The following is a 12,216-nucleotide window of genomic DNA, read 5'->3' as shown; positions in this document are numbered from 1 at the left end:
TTCCCAGAGACTATCATGGTGACATATGAAAGGTCTGTGAAGATATCAGCACAACTGATTTCAAGCCTCAGGTTTAAAGTTACTCATACTTATATATCCATTTCAAACAATCTCATATAATAGAATATTTTATAAATTGAAGATAATTGGGCTTTTCCACAGATGTTCTTGCTCCTCTGATGTTTATCTCATTAATTGTATGTAATTTGGACTTTTAATAACTACAGAATTAAATATATGAAGTTGATCAATCTTCAAGAATGATTAGTGTCTTAGTTCTCCCTAATATGAATTCTCTGATGTGTAGTCCACTGTGAGAGCTAGTTAAACAACTCATTTCCATTGTGAGAGCTAGATAAACAACTCATTACGTTTGTAAGGCTTCTCTCCAGGATGAATTTTTTGGTGAATCCTGAGGTCTGACCATTGCCCGCCTAAAGAACTTGCCACATTCAGTGCATCTCTAGTTTCTTTCAGCATGAGTTCTCTCGTGACCCTGAAGGAGTGAATGTACGATAAAAGCCTTACTGCAAACATTACATCTGTGTGGTTTCTCTCCAGGATGGATATTTTGATGTCTAGTGAAACTGGGCCTTTGATTAAAAGCTTTGCCACACTCATCACATTTGTAAGCTTTCTCCCCATTATGAATACTACAATGAATTCTAAAGGCTGAACTTTGACAAAAGGCTTTGCTACATACATTAGATTTATATGGTTTCTCTCCAGTATGGATTCTTTTATGTTCAGTAAGGTTTCAACTTCTAGTAAAGGCTATGCCACACTCATTATATTTATAAGGGTTCTCTCCAGTATGGATTCTTTTAAGTTTTGAACATAAGGTGAGGGCTTTGCCACATTCACAATCTTTGTAAAGCTTCTCTCCAGTATGAATTCTTGTTGAATCTTAAAGCTAGACTTTTGCCTAAGGCCTTGCCACATTCAATACATAGGTAGGGTTTCTCTTCAGTATGAACTCTCTCATGACCCCAAAGTTGTGCATGTTTGATAAAAGCCTTACCACAAACATTACATTTCTGTGGCATCTCTCCAAGATACATAATCCAATGTTTCGCGAGGTTTGAGAACCACATAATGGCTTTGCCACACTCATTACCTTTGTGAGGTTTCTCTCCAGCATGAATTCTTTGGTGAATTCTGAGATCAGAACATTGCTTTAAAGCTTTGCTACATTCAGTACATTTGTATGGTTTCTGTCCAGCATGAATTTTCTCATGACCCCAAAGGTGTGAACATATGGCAAAACACTTGCTACACACATTTACATGTTTTTTCCCTTGAATGGATTTTCTGATGTCCTGTGAGGGTTAAGAACTGGTTAAAGTCTTTGCTATACTTGTTACTTTTGTAAGGTCTTTGCTGAGAATGAATTCTTTGATGATTACTGAGGTCTGAGCACTGGCTAAAAGCCTTCCCACACTCATTACATTTGTAAGATTTTTCTCTAATGTGTGTTTTCTGGTGTTGTATAAGCAATGAAGTTCACATAAAGACCTCCCCATATTCATTAGAAATGTTAGTTATGACAGTAGGAGGAAATCTTTGAGGTGGTGAATCTAAAGAACAATTTTTGATAGACTTCTTAACTTTATTACATTCATAAATTTTCTCTTTATTTTGAAGTCTTTTCAGTTCAGGCAAATGTGTCTGAAGGCTTAATCTAAAGTTGATTTTCAAAATATTTCATATACTTTTTTCTTGCATAATTTGTTATATTTTAGTTTTAATAAATTTCTTATAAATGATTTACCATGTTTGATATATTGAGGTGCACTATTTCTTACAGAAATACTCTGTTTCAGAAGGGAATTAATCCAGGATTTGTTATGTTCTTGATCTTTTCTATCAGTGGTATTTTTACTATGGGTTGTTGGTGGCACGCCTTTGTAAATCTTTTATCCTATCCCCACTGACTCTCAAACTCATGCATTTTCCAGATTTCCCTGAAGTCAAAATCATTGATACCATGTCTTTCACTTCTTTGCAAGACCACTGGTTGATGTGATACTCTTTTATTAAGGAGAATATTCTCTTTTAGTAAAAATTTCTTAAGAATGACATCAGCATCATGGCAGAGTGAGATTTCCCATAAACTCTACCTTTGATAAGATACAACAAAAGGGACAGTCACAGACCAACAAGGGACTCTTACACAGCAAAAAGGAAGATCGGAAAGACCCACACTGCTGCACATCTGAGAGTGGATGTGCTGGGGCCCCTGGAGAAAGTGGGGAGAGGTAAGGAGAAACCCTCACCCTCCCCATCAGACTGGCAATTCGGGTCCACGGCTCCCAGAGAGCGGGGAGGGGCAGCCCTCTGCAGGGAAACTGTAGTTCTTCAGGCTCTCTCAGCCAGTAATAAACTCCCACACAGAGGTCTCAGGACTGCTGCAGGGGTGCCATCAACATTTGAGCACACAAGGAGAGGGGATAACAAGGGGCAAGTGAGAAGCCCCCCACCCCAGGGACCCAGCAGGCAAAAGAGAGAGACCTCTCCACCCTGCATGCCCAACACTGCAGCTCAGCTGACCAGACAGAGCTGCTGGGGTGGATTGCAGGGGGTTCAGATTACACAGCCCTTAACCCCCATACGGTGGTGGCAGGTGGAAACTGCAACCAGATATTTCTAGGATGAGGAAAAACAAAGCGAATACAGGAACCACAATGCAAAGGTACATTAAGTCGCCAGACCAGAAGGAAAATGACTAGCTCCCAGAAATCAACCCTCAAGGCTCAGAAAGCCATAACCTAAATGACAGAGAATTCAAAATAGCTATCATAAAAAAGTTCAACGAAACACAAGAAAACACAGATAAACAATTCAATGAGATAAGGAGTTTCTTCACAGAAGAGATTGAAATCATAAAGAAAAACCAATCAATATTGATGGAGATGAAGAACACAATGGAGGAGATGAAGGAGAATCTGGAATCTTTAAAGAACAGAGCTGACAATATGGAGGAAAGAATTAGCCTTATATAGGATAGGAATACAGATATGCTCCAGATGGAGGAGGAGAGAGAATTAAGACTAGAAAGAAATGAAGAAAGTCTCCAAGAAATTTCCGACTCAATTAGGAAATGTAACATAAGAATTACAGGTATTCCTGAGGGAGAGGAGAGGGAAAGAGGAACAGAGAGCCTATTCAAGGAAATAATAGCCGAGAACTTCCCAAATCTGGGGAAGGAGCAGGCAATACCAGTAAATCAATCCAACAGGTTGCCTAAATATGTCAACAGGCAAAGTCCCACTCCATGGCATATAGTGGTAAGGCTAGCTAAAGTCAATGACAAAACAACAATATTAAGTGCAGCTAGACAAAAACAAAAAATAACATACAGAGGAACTCCCATCTGGCTCTCAGCAGATTTCTCAACAGAAACTTTACAGGCTAGGAGAGACTGGAACGATATATTCAAAATACTGAAAGACAAACACTTTCAGCCAGGAATACTCTGTCCAGCAAAAATGTCCTTCAAATATGATGGAGACATAATAACTTTCACAGATAAACAAAAGCTAAGGGAGTTCATGGCCACAAGACTCCAACTACAAGAAATACTCAAGAAGGCCCTCAGGCCTGAGAAAAGGAAAAGAAAGGGAATACAAAACTTGGAGCAAGGAGAAAAATAGGTAGACAAAATCAGAAAAATAGTAGATCTTTACCGAATAGGTTAGCAACCACTTAAATACCAAAATCAAAGATCAAAGGAAGGAAAACACCAAAAATAAATACAAGCTCATCACTGGAAACACACACCCACAGCACAAGATAGAATAAGTTGTGACAAGAATAACTTAGAAGGGGAAGAGGAAAGAGATCGAATTGACTTAGTATTAAGGAAATAAGAGGCCATCAGATAACGGACTATCTCATACACAAGATTTTTTTATACAAACCTCAAGGTAACCACTAAACAAATAATCAGAACAAAATCACATATGATAAATAAAGAGAAAACTAAAAAAGTCATAAGACAGAACAACCAAACTGAATTGGCAGTCCAAAACACATCGGACATGAAACAAAGGAAACGCAAAAGAATCAGAAAATAAGTGACCAAACAGCAACATTAAGCCCTCATATACCAATAATTACTCTAAATGTAAATGGATTGAACTCTCCAATCAAAAGATAGAGAGTGGCAGGATGGATTAAAAAGCAACAATATGCTGCCTCCAGGAAACACATCTCAGCTCTAAAGACAACCACAGGCCCAGAGTGAAAGGATGGAAGACAATACTCCAAGCTAATGGCAAACAAAAGAAAGCAGATGTTGCCATACTCATATCAGACAAAGTAGACTTCAAGATAAAACAAGTTAAGAGAGACAAAGAAGGGAAATATATAATGATAAAAGGGACACTCCACCAAGAAGTCATATCAATTATAAATATATATGCACCCAACATAGGAGCACCAAAGTTCATAAAGCAATTATTAACAAACTTAAAAGGAGATATTAACAACAACACAATAATAGTAAGGGATCGTAATACCCCACTTACATCAATGGATAAATCATCCAGACAAAAAGTCAATAAAGAAACAGTGAACTTAAATGAAAAACTGGAAGAGATGGACCTAGTAGACATATACAGAGCACTCCATCCAAAAACAGCTGACTACACATTCTTCTCAAGCACATATGGAACATTCTCAAGGATAGACCATATGTTGGGAAACAAGGCAAGCTTCAATAAATTTAAGAAGATTGAAATCATAACAAGCATCTTTCCAGTCCATAATGCTATGAAACTGGAAAAGAACTACAAGAAAAAAACTGGGAAAGTGACAAAGATGTGGAGATTAAACAACATGCTACTGAACAACCAATGGATCATTGATGAAATTAAAGGAGAAATCAAAAAATATCTGGAAACAAACAAAAATGAAAATAGGCCATACCAACTCGTATGGGATGAAGCAAAAGCGGTCCTGAGAGGGAAACTCATAGCAATACAAGCCCACCTTAACAAAGAAGAAAAGGCCCAAATAAGCAACCTTAAATTACACCTAACAGAACTAGAAAAAGAAGAACAAACAAAGCCCAAAGTCAACAGGAGAGAAATAATAAAAATCAGAGCAGAAATAAATGAAATTGAGACAAAAAACAACAGTAGAAAGGATTAATGAAACAAAGAGTTGGTTCTTTGAGAAGATAAACACAATTGACAAACCCTTAGCCAGACTTACTAAGAACAAAAGAGAAAAGGCTCAAATAAATAAAATTAGAAACGAAAGAGGAGAAATTACAATGGATACTACGGAAATACAAAGGATTATAAGAGAATACTATGAGAAACTATATGCCAACAAATTAGACAATCTAGAAGAAATGGATAAATTCTTAGACTCACACAGCCTCCCCAAACTGAACCAAGAAGAAAAAGAGAAGGTGAATAGATCAATCACAAGTAAAGAGATTGAAATATTAATCAAAAACCTCCCAAAAAATAAAAGTCCAGGACCAGAAGGCTTCTCTGGAGAATTTTACCAAACATTCAAAGAAGATTTAATACTTGTCCTTCTCAAACTATTCCAAAAAACAGAGGAAGACGGAACGCTTCCTGACTCCTTCTATGAGGCCAACATCACCCTGATACCAAAGCCAGACAAAGACTATACAAAGAAGGAAAATTACAGGCCAATATCGCTGATGAACATAGATGCAAAAATCCTCAACAAAATATTGGCAAACCAAATACAGCAACACATTAAAAAGATCATACACCATGATCAAGTGGGATTTATACCAGTGATGCAGGGTTGGCCCAACATCCGCAAATCAAGCAACATGATACACCATATTAAGAAAATGAAGAATAAAAACCACATAGTCATCTCAATAGATGCAGAGAAGGCATTTGAGAAGATACAACATCAATTTATGATAAAAACTCTCATCAAAATGGGTATAGAAGGAAATTACCTCAACATAATAAAGGCTATTTATGACAAACCCACAGCCAACATCATACTCAATGGGGAAACGCTGAAAGCCATTCCTCTGAGAACAAGAATGAGACAAGGCTGCCCACTCTCACCACCCTTATTCAACATAGTACTGAAGGTTTTGGCCGGAGCAATTAGGCAAGAAAAAGGAATAAAAGGAATCCAAATAGGAAACAAAGAAGTGAAACTCTCACTATTTGGAGAGGACGTGATTTTAAACATAGAAAATCCTAAAGAATCTGTTGGAAAACTATAAGAATTAATCAACAACTACAGCAAAGTCACAGGGTACAAAATCAATTTACAAAAATCAGTTGCATTTCTGTATGCTAATAACGAACTAACAGAAAGACAGCTCAAAATAATAATACCATTTACAATTTCATCAAAAAGAATAAAATATCTAGGAAGAAATCTTACCAAGGAGGTGAAAGAACTATACAATGAAAACTACAAGACATTATTGAAAGAAATTGATGATGACATAAAGAAATGGAAAGACATCCCATGCACATGGATTGGAAGAATAAACATAGTTAAAATGTCTATATCACCTAAAGCAATCTACAGATTCAGTGCAATCCCAATCAGAATCCCAATGACATTCCTCCCGGAAATAGAAAAAAGAATACTAAAATTCATATGGGGCAACAAAAGACCCTGAATAGCTAAAGCAATCCTAAGAAAAAAGAACAAACCTGGAGGCATCACAATCCCTGACTTCAAAACATACTACAAAGCAACAGTAATCAAAACAGCATGATACTGGTACAAACACAGACACACAGATCAATGGAACAGAATTGAAAGCCCAGATATAAAACCACACATATACGGACAGCTAATTTCTGACAAAGGAGCTAAGAACATACAATGGAGAAAGGAAAGTCTCTTCAATAAATGGTGTTGGGAAAACTGGATAGCCACATGCAAAAGAATGAAAGTGGACCATCTGCTATAGCCATTCACAAAAATTAACTCAAAATGGACCAAACACCTGAAACTATAAAACTCATAGAAGAAAATATAGGCAACACACTATTTGACATTGGTAATAAAGGAATCTTTTCGGACTCCATGCCTACTCAGACTAGGGAAACTAAAGAAAAAATAAACAAGTGGGACTTCATCTGGTTAAGGAGCTTCTACAAGACAAATGAAACCAGGATCAAAATCAATAGACAACCCACCAGCTGGGAGAAAATGTTTGCAAAACATATACCTGACAAGGGGTTAATCTCCGTAATATATAAAGAACTCACACAACTGAACAACAAAGAAACAAACAACCTGATCAAAAAATGGGTAGAGGAAATGAACAGACACTTCTCCAAAGAAGATATACAGATGGCCAATAGGCACATGAAAAGATGTTCAACATTACTAATCATCAGGGAAATGCAAATCAAAACAACACTAAGATATCACCTCATGCCCGTTAGAATGGCTATAATCACCAAGACAAAAAAACAACAAATGTTGGAGAGGATGTGGAGAAAAGAACCCTCATACACAGCTGGTGGGAATGCAAACTGGTGCAGCCTCTATGGAAAACAGTATGGAGATTCCTCAAAGAATTAAAAATAGAAATACCCTATGATCCAGCTATCCCACTACTGGGTATCTACGCAAGGAACCTGAAATCAACAATCCAAAGAGGTTTATGCACCCCTATGTTTATTGCAGCATTATTCACTATAGCCAAGACATAGAAGCAACCCAAGTGTCCCTCAACTGATGAATGGATAAAGAAGATATGGTATATACATAGCATGGAATACTACTCAGCCATAAAGAAAGACAAAATGGTCCCATTTGCAACAACATGGGTGGACCTGGAGGGTACTATGTCAAGTGAAATAAGCCAGAAAGAGAAAGACAAACAGGGCATGATTTCACTCATATGTGGAAGATAAACCAGCACACGCACAGATAGAACTGTTTGGTGTTTACCAGGGGCTAGGGGTGGGGGCTGGGCACAAGGGGTGGAGGGATGCACTTATATGGTGACTGGTAAACAATAATGTACAACAAAAATTTCACAATAAAAAAAAGAATTAAAAAATATATAAAACCAAAAAAAAAAAAAACCAACAACAAAAAGAAAACAAAAACCTCAAAGACAATTAACTGAACTAGAATCTAACATCCATAAATGTGTATTATAGTTTCTACTGAAACATAGTTTTTCTCTCTAAAATCATCCTCAATTTTTTTAACAAAGATAGCAAAATTAAGACTTATTGGTTTACAAAATAAGTCTGGTTTAAATAAACTTGCCACAATTATTTACATAAGTACAGCAAGAATAGTGATTCATCATATAGGTTCTTTTAAATCTACTTTACTGGAACTTTTCATAAGGAATCTCAGATTGAACTTTTAAAGGCCTCTCAAGGCCAGGAAAGCCAAACCAAGGACTTGTCCTCAGACTCTACCTGCAATAACTATAGATTTAGGTAAATTCCTCTATTCTTGAGGTTCCCAAAACATCCTGAGTTTCTTGCACCTGCCAGAAAGTGACCATCTTTACTCACCTGGTAATGTTGATGGCAATCCTGTATGCAAAGTACCAGGCTGATATTTCCAAGGAGTTTTATTTGTTTAATAAAGTCAACCTTTGTTGACTTTGTCCTTAAAGCTCCCAGGACATACCAGAAAAAAATTCATACAATTTCTAGAACATTTATACTAATAACATATGCATGCAATGATATCCATAAGGGATGTTTAGCATCACTTATTTGACAATGCTTCCCATGCAATTTAACATACCAAAGAACTAATTTTTTTTTAATATCTCCCTATTTATAGAAAGAGAGAACTAATTCTTTAAGAACTCCCAGGGTCCTGCTGAAATACTCAGTTACTTTCAGGTCAAAAGTAGGCTTTCAATAGTATTTGAATTTTGAGGAAGTTTGCCCAAAATATCAAAGGATGCTTAGTTATCCACTTAACCAAAGTGACAACCAGAGATCTTAAAGGCAAACATAGAGAATTAAACATTTAAAATAAATAATAAATAAAACCCTAGTTCTCTTAATAGGAGACCTCGGGTTTTTGAACACAGGAATTTGTTTTGATAAAACAGAATTTCTGTCTTTTCGGTAGGCTTATTCAAAGGTAAAGACAAACCTTTCATAATCACTTCATCAAGGGCAGTTTAAAAGTCCAAGAAAACTATCTTTTTAAAAGAGAGAGAAAACAAAATTCGAATTTTGCATCAGGTTACTTTTGATATTAAAACTCATTTACTTAATTAAATTTATTTCAATCTTTACCAACTGGACTATGCACAAAATTCTTTTCTTAGTGTTTCTCTTCCACAAACCTTCTATAACGTTCTTTTTCACATTCAGAATTTGTCCCACGACTTCCTTCATTCCTAGCCTCTCCTCAGGATAAAAATTGCTTCTCTCTTTCCCATAATAAGTTTTACTTCAGGACAAAGTTACACTGTTAAGACAAACAAATAAAAATATCTCCATTCCTTATACTTTCTTTTTTCAAAAGTTTTTATTGCTCTTTTAATTAATTTTTTATAAAAAAATTTTTTTATTATTGGTTTATAACATTGTTTAAATTTCAGAAATACATTATTATAGTTTGGCTTCTGTATTGACTGCATCATGTTCAGCACTAAAATATGGTTTCCATTCATCAACATACATATGTTCCCCTTTACCCCTTTTGTCCTATGCCCATCCTGTCCCCTCTGGTAACCACTAATTTTTTCTCCTTATCTATATGTTTGTTTATCTTCTACATATGAGTGAAATCATTACAGTATTAGTCTTTCTCTGTCTTTCTTATCTCATTTACCAAAAACATACTTCTTACTTTCCTTGCATACAGAGATGTTTCTCTTACTAAATTTTAACAGCTTTACACATGTTAGTTAGAATCTTAAACGTTAGAAGCCTTAATTTTTTGTGAAAACTAAGAAGTAAGCAATTATGAATTGTCTTTCATATTAGCATTCTGTGGCTTTGCAAAATTATAAATTAATTTTTCCTAATTTCTAGAAACATATGCTATTTCATAGTACAATCTTTCAATAAAGCACAAAACATATTTAGTAATAGACCCAAACATCTTTAGTTTCTCTGTAATAAGAAGACAAAATTAGGCAAACTTAGTCTTATTTAGCAATTAATGTTTCTGTATTTTATCCTATTTGGAAATGATCTAGATCTCTGGTTAATTTTCCATCATTTAAGTTAACTTAGCAAAACTTCAACGTTTAGAGTTATGAAAGAGATTTTGGAAGCTATTTTAAGTACACATGCCATAGAATATAATTATTGCTAAAAGTTAAGCTGTAAACTCTTATCTCACTTACATCTATCTACATGATTTGCTCCCAACAAATACGTTTACATTACCCACAAAAACTTCATGAGACATGAGACAAAATTAACTATCACTGTAAGTTATTATTTTTGGTGATAAATTTGTAAAAGTGGTAACAGGAGCTTATTTGACTAGAAAACCCAGACTGCATGTCTGCATCATCTCCAATGCTAGGAAATCCGAGGACATGTCTATTTCAAACAAATCAACAAATTTCAATAGGATTTTATTTACCAAATATTATTTCATATCATGGTAACTTGAAAAACATTTGGATTAGTTGCTATTACTTTTAAAAATAATTTATATAAGCACTTACATTGAGCCAATTAAATAGAGCTCTTAATTTTGGCTACACCATCCAGAGGTAAAAAAAAAAATATCACATTTACATTAAATATATGTATATATGTGTATATATATATATACACACACACACACACACACACACACATACACACACATGAACACACAAGCAGACACAGACAGAAAATTTATAGCTTCCATTAAATTTTTGCTATGGATCAGGTAAATACAAAACTCAGTAGTTTATAAAAGAATAGTTGGATCCAAAATTTGTTGTAGCAGTTGGAGAGAATTAAGTTCACCTGCTAAATCTTTTTACTAATATTTGTGGAGAGGACATTTAATTTTTGTCTTATATATATGTAGCTAAGTCTTAGGTCTCTTGGAGCCAAATTAACACCTAAGAGGGATGTGCTGTGGGGTTGGGAATTGTGTATCATTTGACAGAGTACCTCATCGTACAGAAATTTCCTTGAGATTCATGGGCTGACCTAGTGTCCATGTACCCCATTTTGTGACCAACTTATCCTATCACAGGAGTCTTCTTGAGGTGGTGAGCACCTTAGTGGCTCTTAAATGCTCAACCTGTGCCAAGAATTTTGTGACTTTGACTTCCAAGTTGCCCCAAAGCAACAGCTTTTACCTCATGTGCATATTAACCCACACCAAAGTTTGTTATTAGAGTGCAGGGCCAGCACGGACAACAGGCTTATAGGGCCTATGCTTGCATCCTGCCCTATGCTTTTTCTTCTTTATGACCAAAGACAGAGACAAGGAAAAACATAGAACATTTCTGGATGGAGAAGGATCAATAACAACCAAAGAGTACTCTACCAAATTCCCCAGAGTTGCTGAGTCCAAGAAACTAGCTTCACAAATATTTTGTCCTGCTAATCTAAATTTAGAAAAGGAACAAATTCACCACTATCCGTTCCACTGGACCCTGCAGACAGAAATCTGGGACACTGACATGATAAGAGCTTTGACTTCTTGCCAGCTCTTCCCAGAGGTCCAGGAACTCTCAGCTGCAGTAGTCCTGAAGCCAGCAGTATTCAGCCAGTTGAGTTTCTCTCACTTTCATCACCAACCGTAGAGAAGAAGAAATATTCCTCCATCCTCTAGGTTATTTTGGCTGATCTAAGAATTAAACAGACATGTGCCAGAATAACTGGAGAAAATCAAAGTTTAATAAGTTGTATACATAGGAGAAACCCAGCAAAACTGAGTAACTTGCAAAAATGGCTGAAGCCACCACTTTAAATGCCATCTTCAGCTATAGGCAAAGGAGGATGTTTGGGGTAGTGGCTTGGAATTCAAAGGGTAGGAAAACAATCACATGGAGATGGAAAAGTGAGTCTTTGATAAAAAAGCATTTTTACCATTCTTTGCAAAGACAATTAGACGTGGAGAGGACTTTGAGCAAGCAGGCCTTTCTAGGTTCCTCCCTGTCTACCACACCTAGTTCATGTTATACTATACTTATCTATGGTATGAACTCCTTCCTGACACAGACCTTCTATCTTAAATTCTTTCAGGCAGTTATTGGGAAGGTCAAAATTTCTTCATGAGTCTTTTGTTCTT

General features: G+C 36.0%; 1 pseudogene; it reads right to left on the bottom strand.

Annotated features, from left to right (window-relative positions):
- Nucleotides 1-351: 351 nt before the first annotated feature.
- On the bottom strand, nucleotides 352-11,092 carry LOC147912777 (uncharacterized; annotated as a pseudogene).
- Nucleotides 11,093-12,216: the final 1,124 nt, after the last annotated feature.

The sequence above is a fragment of the Ceratotherium simum genome, chromosome 33, assembly GCF_057802395.1.
Source record: "Ceratotherium simum simum isolate JZ-2026a chromosome 33, ASM5780239v1, whole genome shotgun sequence".
NCBI classification, from domain to species: domain Eukaryota; kingdom Metazoa; phylum Chordata; class Mammalia; order Perissodactyla; family Rhinocerotidae; genus Ceratotherium; species Ceratotherium simum.
The sequence above is the reverse complement of the archived record's forward strand: the minus strand, read 5'-3'. Positions and strand labels throughout refer to the sequence as shown.